The sequence below is a fragment of the Rhynchophorus ferrugineus genome, unplaced genomic scaffold (assembly GCF_030347505.1).
Source record: "Rhynchophorus ferrugineus isolate W39M unplaced genomic scaffold, kcgeb_rfMv2 rfM3, whole genome shotgun sequence".
Lineage (NCBI taxonomy): Eukaryota > Metazoa > Arthropoda > Insecta > Coleoptera > Curculionidae > Rhynchophorus > Rhynchophorus ferrugineus.
This window is the reverse complement of record NW_027472582.1, coordinates 7,651,027-7,661,105: the sequence shown is the minus strand read 5'-3', so window position 1 is coordinate 7,661,105 and position 10,079 is coordinate 7,651,027.

Genomic DNA, 10,079 nt, shown 5'->3' with positions numbered 1-10,079 from the left:
AAACATTATGATAACTTGTCTTGATATATATACTAAGCTAGAATATTATAACAATTGCAAAAGGCTGTGAAAAATATCTTGAGACGAGAGAAACTAAACTATGCGACCATAGACACAAAAAGTTTCCCTTTACAAGTTTCGGTGTTATATATATATCATAGTGTATTCTTATTGTGGAGTGAAGAAATAAATCTCTGACGAAGAGTTGGACGAAATTCCTAATACATTTGCATCTGTAATCGTAACTGTGTATAATTGGGTAAATGAGTTTAAAAGAGACCATACAATCGAAATAGCCATAGGTACATGCTGGGTGTTCGAAATATTGAACATGAAAGATATTTCGGTAAGATGAGTGTATTTATTTTCAATGGAGAATAAGAAGCCGTCTTGAAAAGAGTTAATTTGGGTGCGTATACCCTCAATTTTATTGAGTTTCTACATCGACGCATAATAGACGATTTTTTTTTATTAATTACATCTTACATTTGATATGCCTAGTACAATCTTAATTGTACTTGTATCTTAATTAATTTATTACCATTATCCTGCTATTGTATTGTACCTATTAATACATCAGTATGTATTTCTCAAATTCGAATAAAACTAATCTACTTAAGCTAAACTTAAAAATACACTTATAAATTAAACAAGTTCGTGTGGTTTGGTTCGCTTCAATCTCCTGATTTCCTGCCTGTTGTCCAGTCCATTTAGCAACCTTATTTCATGTTTTACGGCGAAATCTTGGATCACTTCGAATATCCATTTGATTCCGAGGTCATGGTGCAGCTCTTCGTTGGTTACGTAGCGATAAGCATTGGTAATTATCGAAAGCAATAATCATGTTGACATATACAATCAGTGCTTGTTTGAGACTGAACCATGTTACGGAATGTCTTAAGGTTACTCGAATAATAATAGATGAAATGTGGATACATCATTAAACTCCAGAGTTAAAAGAAAAGTAGAAAAACAAAGCAAAAACGATAACTAGAAAGTATTATGCGCATTATAGCATTGATTGGTTGAAGTTATCTTCATTTGCAAAACATAGATACTCTTATATATCAGTACAAGACACTGATGCGCAATATTCCACTGCAGTTGTTGAACATACACCGTATTCATAGGATTTATCTCTCGGTGATTTCTTTATTTCCAAAGTTAAAGTTGGCGGGCAGAATTTCATATGAATAATAATGGAAATTATATAAGTAATTAGAAACTTAAAATTGTTTTTTTACTCTCTCATTATAAGTACTTAAATACGAATTTTGTAAATGTACACACTTTTTTTCACAATGTATTCATTCAATTGGAAAAAATATAGCTAACATCAGTCTTAATAATTTAATATAAGTCACAAAGATTCCGTTAAATTTCTCGCCTATTCAAAGTAATTTAAAATGCGAATAAATTTGTTTGCATTTAGTGCAGTATTTATTTTTCACCTTTACCAAAATATTATTACGTTATATAAATAAAGAAAAATAAAATAGAGGCAGCTGGATCAATATAAGGATTGTGAATTGATTTTGAAGGTTTTACAATAGTGTCGCTATGTTGCATCAGATGATTATATAATCATAAATTTATATCAAGATACTGATATTACGGTTTACATATCATGTGACATATTTCTAAGTGTGTAACAATGGTAAAAATTGTTAACAACATGAAAATTAGGAATTTCGGAATTGGTTTCCACGTTTTAGAACTAGTGATATAGATATAGTTGGTGAAAGAATGTCCTGATTGACCGAAAAGAAGATTGACTAAAACCATATATCTATTAAAATTGATTCGCACTAAATGGATGCCCGATTCCTCAAGCAGAATCAGCTAAACATCTCGGCATCCCTCTTGAAGGTAGATTAAATTGGAAACATTCTGTTAGACAAAAAGCAAAACACATTAGAACCCAAATAAAAAAGAGCCTTTGCAGATGATACAATAATAACAATCGAGGTTATGAGATTTGGGTATCGCCAAAGAGAGATAACAGCAACAGAAATGAAATGCCTCAGAGGTGTAACAAAGCTGGACAGGATGAGAAGTAAAGAAATAAGAGAAGACCTCAGTACTGAATCATTGGAAGAGTACATCGAAAAGATACAACTCATTTGTCGGCGATACTTAACGAAAGCAAAGAAAGAAGAAAACAAGGAAAAAATAAAGTAATTATGAGATTTAAGAAGAGAAGAATATTCAATAAGAGTCTCTTGAGGTATGTAGCCATTAGCCTGGACCCATTGTTGACACACCTATATGACTCTGGATAGGAGTTTCAAATTATAAATGACATCATTCATGTTATTTCTAACTATATGTTAAGTAGTTTTTGTGATATAACGTTGGTTATTATCACAACAATGAATAAAATAATTTTTGTGTGTTAACGAGCGGTAAACATTGTTTTTTAGCCTAAAAAAACTGTTGAAGTCAAGCAAATTAAAACATGAGGTCTCTCTCATCATCCAAAATTAACAGATGCCCAGGAAAACATAAAAGAAAAGGAATAAAGATGGAATTGAAATGAATATAACAAGTCCAACTTAATATTTGTTGTATGATGTGTTAGCCAACTGACAATAAGCACCTTATAGATCCAATTAAAATAATGATAAAGGAGCCAGTATGATATTTGTATATGAATCTAATGTACACTATACAATAAATATTCTCATTGATTTTTAGTCTCCATATTTAGGTTTTGCCTTTATTTTTGTTTTGTTGAATAAGAGCTCCATATTTGTTATAGTGGCCCTTTCATTATGAATAGTGATTAGTAGGATAAAAATTAATATTGGGTAAAATGCACAAGGTATATGAAAACCCTCCATATTTACCAGACAATTCCTCATTTGATTATCAGTTATTCTAAACTTTCCATATTCAATTTTTTTATATTGAATTGGGCTGGTCGGTATACCGACTGGCAAGTTGGTCAACTTAGAAATCATTCCAGAAGATATCCGGTTTTACGTTGACGTGATTACATGATTACATTGGTGTGACTGGGATCATTTTCTTTTGGTGTGATTGGGATCATTTTCCCTGTTGGATTTTGCACCCTTGTCTAGGACAATCACAAATATTAAACAATCAGAAACATAAATGTACGACCATGCCCCAGCAGAATTCGAATCGGCGACTATCGCAACGGTAGGTGGACCGTCCTGTCGCCTTTACCATTGCGCCAACCAAGCCAGTCCATATTTACTTTGAAAACCATATGATAGACAATATTTTGAAAAATAAAATACATTCATAATCAAGCTTTTAGATAGAAATAAATATTCTTCAAAAAAATTTAATTAATCTACTAAAAATATCGGCTTGGTTTAATGAACAAACAATCAATAATTGATAAGGCATAGAGAATCACAGACATTATTTAAATAGTTTACAATTTGCTATTGGACGTAGCGCAAGCCTTCCAGAGAAAAGCAGGTACACTGTAAAGCAGTGTTTTGGGTCCTGTTTTTCATCTACTCTACATGTGACCTACCACAAATAGAAAATGTTACAATGTCTACATTTGCTGATGATACTGCCATACTTGGTATGGGAGAGATAACGAAGAATCAACAGAAAAACTGCAACACGTAACTAGTAATTTATTTTGATGTAAAATTTCGTTGGAAGGAAGATATCTAGAAAACAACTCTTCTCTGAATTGGAACTACTGCTTAACGTGGGCTCCGAAACACGGTCCTCGGCGTTAAGCCTACCGATTGGCGAGTGACCAACTTAGAAATGATCCCAGAATTATATATATATATATATATATATATATATATATATATATATATATATATATATATATATATATATAGAAAATAAAGAAATATTAAACAATCACAAACATAAATTTACGTCCATGCCTCAGTAGGATTCGAACCCGTGTTTATCGCAACAGTCGCAACATCGCACAACGGACTGTCCTGTCGCCTTTACCACTGCGCCAATCAAGCTCGCACCGTGTGAGCTTGTATAGTTGTGTAGTGAAGTGCACTAAATGGTAAAAACACTGAAAAGTGCTACTAGTTTTAGGTCACAGACATAGAAAAATTATAAGTTATTCGCCAAAGACTAGTAATAGTATATTATATTAACAAACTAGCGACCCGCCCCGGCTTCGCACGGGTGCAATGCTGATACTAAATTAAATACACTACAGAAAAAATATGAACGTTGTATATAAAAACATAACGGCCCGCTCCGACTTTGCACGGACATAAAATATATATGCCTATGTCACTCAATGAAAACATGGTTAAAATCGATCCAGTATTTTTGGTTCATTCATTACTGCCCTTGGCCTGCACGCATTAAATTTGGAGTAAAACAATTCCTCTTCCCCTATACTTACTATGAAGATTTCCTGTTATCTTTGGAATATCTAAATTCATACAATTTTTAATACATTACACATTTTTAAACGCAAATTTTAAATTTGTAATATCTCCGAAAATATTTGTTTAATTTACATGCTGTAAGGAACCATATTGATCTATATTAATTGCACACTGTATTTAAGGTACTTAATTCGATAAGGATTAAAGCCGTATTGCTTAAAATAGCTTCGTAAATAAGCCATTTTCTCACGTAAAAAGTAAACAATAAAAATGGTTAATGTGGGTTATCCCTAAAAGATAAACATATACCATCGCGGACTTTTTTGTAGACCTTTTTATGGTGTACAATACTGTAGTACATTAATTTGATCTAACTCGTAGGGTTAGGCAGCGTTTTTGCTAATTGCTAAATAAGCCTAAAAAATAGGTTAATTTACGACATCACGTTAGAAACCTCTAAAATTAGCAATGTTGCCTTAGTATATTATGCATGTATTATACATATAAACCTTCCTCTTGAATCACTCTATCTATTGAAAAAAACCGCATCAAAATCCGTTGCGTAGTTTTAAAGATTTAAGCGCACATAGGGATATAGGGACAGAAAAGGCGACTTTGTCTTATACTATGTAGTGATTCAACATAATAATCTTAGATCAGATATATATTTTGTTTTCTTTAAGGTACTTCCCAGCACTCAAGTCCCAACAAGTTATCCATCCTCTCTCCTAATTATTGTGCATCAACATTAATTAATAAGTTTATTTGCTCGTGCACTTATCTCGGGATGGGCCGCCATTTTGAACGTTATCGGTGCGGGATTTAATTAGACTGATATCGCTCGACTCTTTTTTTCGTTTACATCGAGCTATCGGTGGAGGTCAAGGTCAAGACAAACGACTGATAACATGCGGCTACTATGTGGTGAAAAAATGCACGATTCAGTAAAGATAACGCGGTCATAATTCAATGGTACCACAGCATCATTTCATTTCTACAAGCATTGTCAATGATTGCGTTGGTTCGAATATCAGTTTGTCGTAACACAATTTAAAGAGCAACAATAATTCATTCTTTACAATGTTTCGCTGTAAGTATGGGTGAATTGTTTATATTTTGAATGGTTGATAAATATGAATATTCGGAATGTTTAATTATGATAAAAATAGATTAATTTATTTTATGGTTTATACATTAGCGCAGAATCAGAATCGAGATTCAATCAAAACTGGCGTACCTCAAGGTTCCCCGCTGGCCCCAGCCTTATTTAACTTCTTTATTTCAGATCTGCCGAGAAAAGAGCATACTGACGTCGTGTTTTACACTGACGACACTGCTTTCTTCACGGCCAGGTTCAAGGACGTTTACAGAAGCAGCTCGATCATGCGGTTAAATGGCTTGAAAACCCAGGACATCATTTTCCATAAGAGGCGTTACGCACTGCGCGTCTTGCAACTCAAGATCGGCATAGTAACAATTCCGTACCTAGGTCTCCACTTCGACCGATGATTCGATTATCACCTCCAAATTCAGAAAGGTTAGGGGATAGCAAACCTGCAAATTCCTCTGATCTGCTCTTCTAGTAGACTCTGCTCCTCAGAAGAATCTTAAACTCTCCATAGATTGTCAGAAATAATCAAATTTTCCAGAGAAACTTACACTCCAGAATTCAAGTACTTCATATCTCAATCCCTTCACAAACAACAATTCAGCTCAAGTTCTTCTGAAAACGCGGTTATCCGCGAGCTGGTCGACAGGCTGGAAGCTTAGCAGCGCGTCACCGCTAAACTCCCCTTTTTCCAGGCTTCAACGACCTCATCCACAGCTGCAGTATAACTTTTGGCCCCACATACCAACACCCAGTCGGGTGTTAAGCTACTCTTTCGCTGGGTCCCCGTGTCCAATAACGGCTGCCCGGTTGGCGGGTGCCATATCCTCAAATTTAATGCAGTAGCAGTCCAGAGGTAGTCCCAGAGTAAGCCTCCGCGATTGGGTATACGACATGCATTCCATACCTTGGTTTTAGGCCAGAACAAAAAAAGCAACAATGAAACTACAAACGCCAGTAAACAAAATTAACAACTGGGCTAAGCAAAGGATAATCAATCAGTTTGAAGGGGAGTTAAATGTGTCCACGTCAATTTTATATATAAGAGAAATGAACACAGAATTATAAGAACCTAACATCATAAAATATTTAGGAATGATTTAGAAGAATGTACTGTGGAATGACTATTTGGACGATTCTTTAGTGTTTAACATACAATAAAGTAATGTTGTATAAGCAAATCCTTATGGACACATGGAATCCAGATATGCCATGCCTGCAGTGCCAAGAAGGGTAATTTGGTAAAAAATCATGGTTTCGGAACAAAATATTGAGGAGTGCTGTTAATGTCTTGTGGTACTTTAGAAATTGAACGCTGTAAATAATTGGAAATGGACACTATTAACCAGACCATTAAAAGTTGATCAAATACTTCCTCATCATGCCAACGCTGATGTCTATGAGATAAGACTACTCAATATAATGTGTATACGTAATGTTAGTGTAAACACGTTGATATTGAAGACATTTTAATGTCAAAATCTTTCTTTAAAATCTTATTTTTGTAGTAATTTAACACTGCACAATATTACTCATTGAACAAGTATATTGTTCAGATTGTAATTTTTGGTAATATCAAATCAAAATATCAAAAAGTAATATAAATCTTCAATTTTATTTTATAAGAAAAAATTTTGAAGACTTCTGAGTGGGTTTGATCCATCAATATATCGCTTCATCATTTTGACTGCATTATCATCGATGAAAACATTATTTCACTAAATTTATTTTTAAAATATGATTCTCCACTTGTTACAATGCTGTATACGTCTCGTATACGTGTAATGTCGCTCAAAGTACCGCCATTGTATTTATCGAGCATTTGTTTGCAGTAAATGATACGAGAATCTGGTTAAGATTTTTTTTATGACATTATGTGAAATTTAACGAGAACAAACGGCTTGAACAGAATAGTGATCATAAAATATTTCTATAGATTAGTCGGGCTAATGAAATTATTGAGGTAGTCTCAATCCTATAGTCTGTGTCATTATTGTATTCTTTTTGTTTTGTTATTTTCTGTACAGTATGTTAAACTTTTCATTCTGAGGTCATGACCTGAGAATACTTTTTCAGAGTTTCCAAAACGTAAAACACAAATAGTGTATCACATATGAACTAATAGGTGGCAAAAGCCCCGCTACCATTTTGATTGCGCGTCTTCTTTGTTATGTGACCTTTAGCTGAGTTTTGCTTTAACCATTATGTTGTGTAGACGCCCAAATTTTATTATGGACAAATATACGTCACAGAAACCGGCAGAAATAGTGACAATATTTATTGAAAATAATCGTTCCATTATTGCCACTCAGCGGAAATTGCGTAAAAAATATCCTAATCGTCCAGTGCCTCACAAAACCATAATTTATCGTTTACATGCGAATTTTCAACAGTACGACACGACAGCAGACAGGCCTCGTTCTGGAAGACAACGAACATCTCGTAATGCTGAAATTGTGGTTTTGATGCGCGATAGTGTTGCAGAGTCTCCAGAAATATCAAATCGTCTTGTCGATCGATCAAAGAAAAGAGATCTTGAGAATCGTCAAATCGATTCTTCGTTTAAATTGATAATGATGAAGTCCATTTTCATCTCAGTGGCTACGTCAATAAACAGAACAGTCGGTTTTGACAATAAAAACAACTGTATGGTGTGGATTTTATGTTGGTTATTTTATGTCCAAGGTGTTGCAGTTACTGTTACTGGTGAACGTTACCAAGACGTGATTCGAAATTTTCTTGTGCCTGAAATGGAAGAGTAAGGTCTAGAGGACATGTGGTTTCAGCAAGGTGGGGCCACAGCACACACAAACATCATTGCATCCACTAAAAATAACTGTATGGTGTGGATTTTATGTTGGAAACATCAATGATCTTTATTTTTTTGAAAATGATCAAGGTGTTGCAGTTACTGTTACTGCTGAACATTACCAAGACGTGATTCCAAATTTTCTTGTGCCTGAAATGGAAGAGCAAGGACTAGAGGACATGTGGTTTCAGCAAGATGGGACCACAGCACATACAGCTCATTCAACAATTCAATTATTGAATGACGTTATTCCACGAAGACTAATTTCGCGAATTGGCAATTTAGCAGGGCCAGCCAGGTCTCTTATGGGGTTTTTAAAAATAAAAGTTTATGCGAATAAGCTCCAAACGATTCAACATCTTAAAGACAATATTCGTCACGAAATTGAAGAAATTCAGCTTCAGGTGAATGTCATGAGAAATGCCTTTAAAAGAGCCGAAAGTTGTTTAGCGAATCGCGGTCACCATTTAGCCGAAGTAATTTTTTAATCACAACAAAAAAAAATGTAAAGACTAAATTAACTCTTTATGAAAATTAAATTTACTTATCTTTTCTTTGAGCAAAGTTATAGACAATCAAGTTGGTAGCGGGACTTTTGCCCCTCGTTGTATATTACGAAGTTATAAGATATTTGGCCGTAAAACAAATGTGACCACAATGTGGTAGCAATATAAGCAATGGAGGTCGCACACGAAATTAAGAGATTGAAATGAGCACTTATTGGTTTTTCATTAGGATCAGACTCCTCACACAGCACTGATTCTTCGAGATCCATTCATCATAAAGTTAACTCATGTTATCCCGTTACCACTGCACTCATGTCATTTAAATCCGCCTGATTTCTAGCTACTCTAAAAATTAAGCAACCATGTCGGGGACATCATTTTGAATCGATTGATCTGTTGATGACATAAATGATCATTAGAATTACTAATAAGCTCTTATACACAATAGTGGGTTTATTATTTCAAGAATTTCTCTTCGAAAGCAGCACACAACAGATATCCTTGAAATCAAATGTTTATAACAGCCTATATACTAATTTTAAATGATTTACAATAGATGGCATTGAACTAACTTCACATTGAAGCTTCAATGACGGGCTTGACTTTTCAATACGTGTCATTTGGTCGAAGTGTGATCAAAAAATGTCTAAGTGTGAATGGAGTAAATAGAATATGCCGGAAGTTTATCCTCTTAACTCCAACCATAGAGAAATAGAGATTCAACCTCATAGGAAATTTTGGTGAAATGTTTCGCGACGTCCAACATGTAGATGACGCTACCTTTAACATATTACTTGTTTAATTCGCTACGGTTTGTTTATTTTGTACGCCATTTTCAATGTGCCCTATATAGAGAACAGTGTGGTTAGATCTTTATAATGTATATATGATTATATAAAATAATTATTATTTTATTTTATTAGTATATACAAATCGGTAGTTGAAATGCATTCTCGTTCTTGGAGGTGTTGTCTGTCCGGATGCACAGATTAAAAAAGTATCCGGCCGAAAGAAATGAGTAGAAAACATAAATATCCTAAACTGGTTGAACATGAAACAGATTTCTGATCGTTACCATGTGAGACATTTTTGTGATACATTTAAACTTTCCTCTAAGTACTTATGATCAATTTAGTGATGACGAAAATAATATGGAAGTGGATCAAAATCAAAATGGTATAGAAGGTAAAATGAAGGAGACAGTCACATTTCTGTTCATAGTTGTTACCGTTAATTTCTAAACTGTCTTACTTCATTTGTAGTGAGCCTATTTCTATTGTTCCAGGTCCACAACC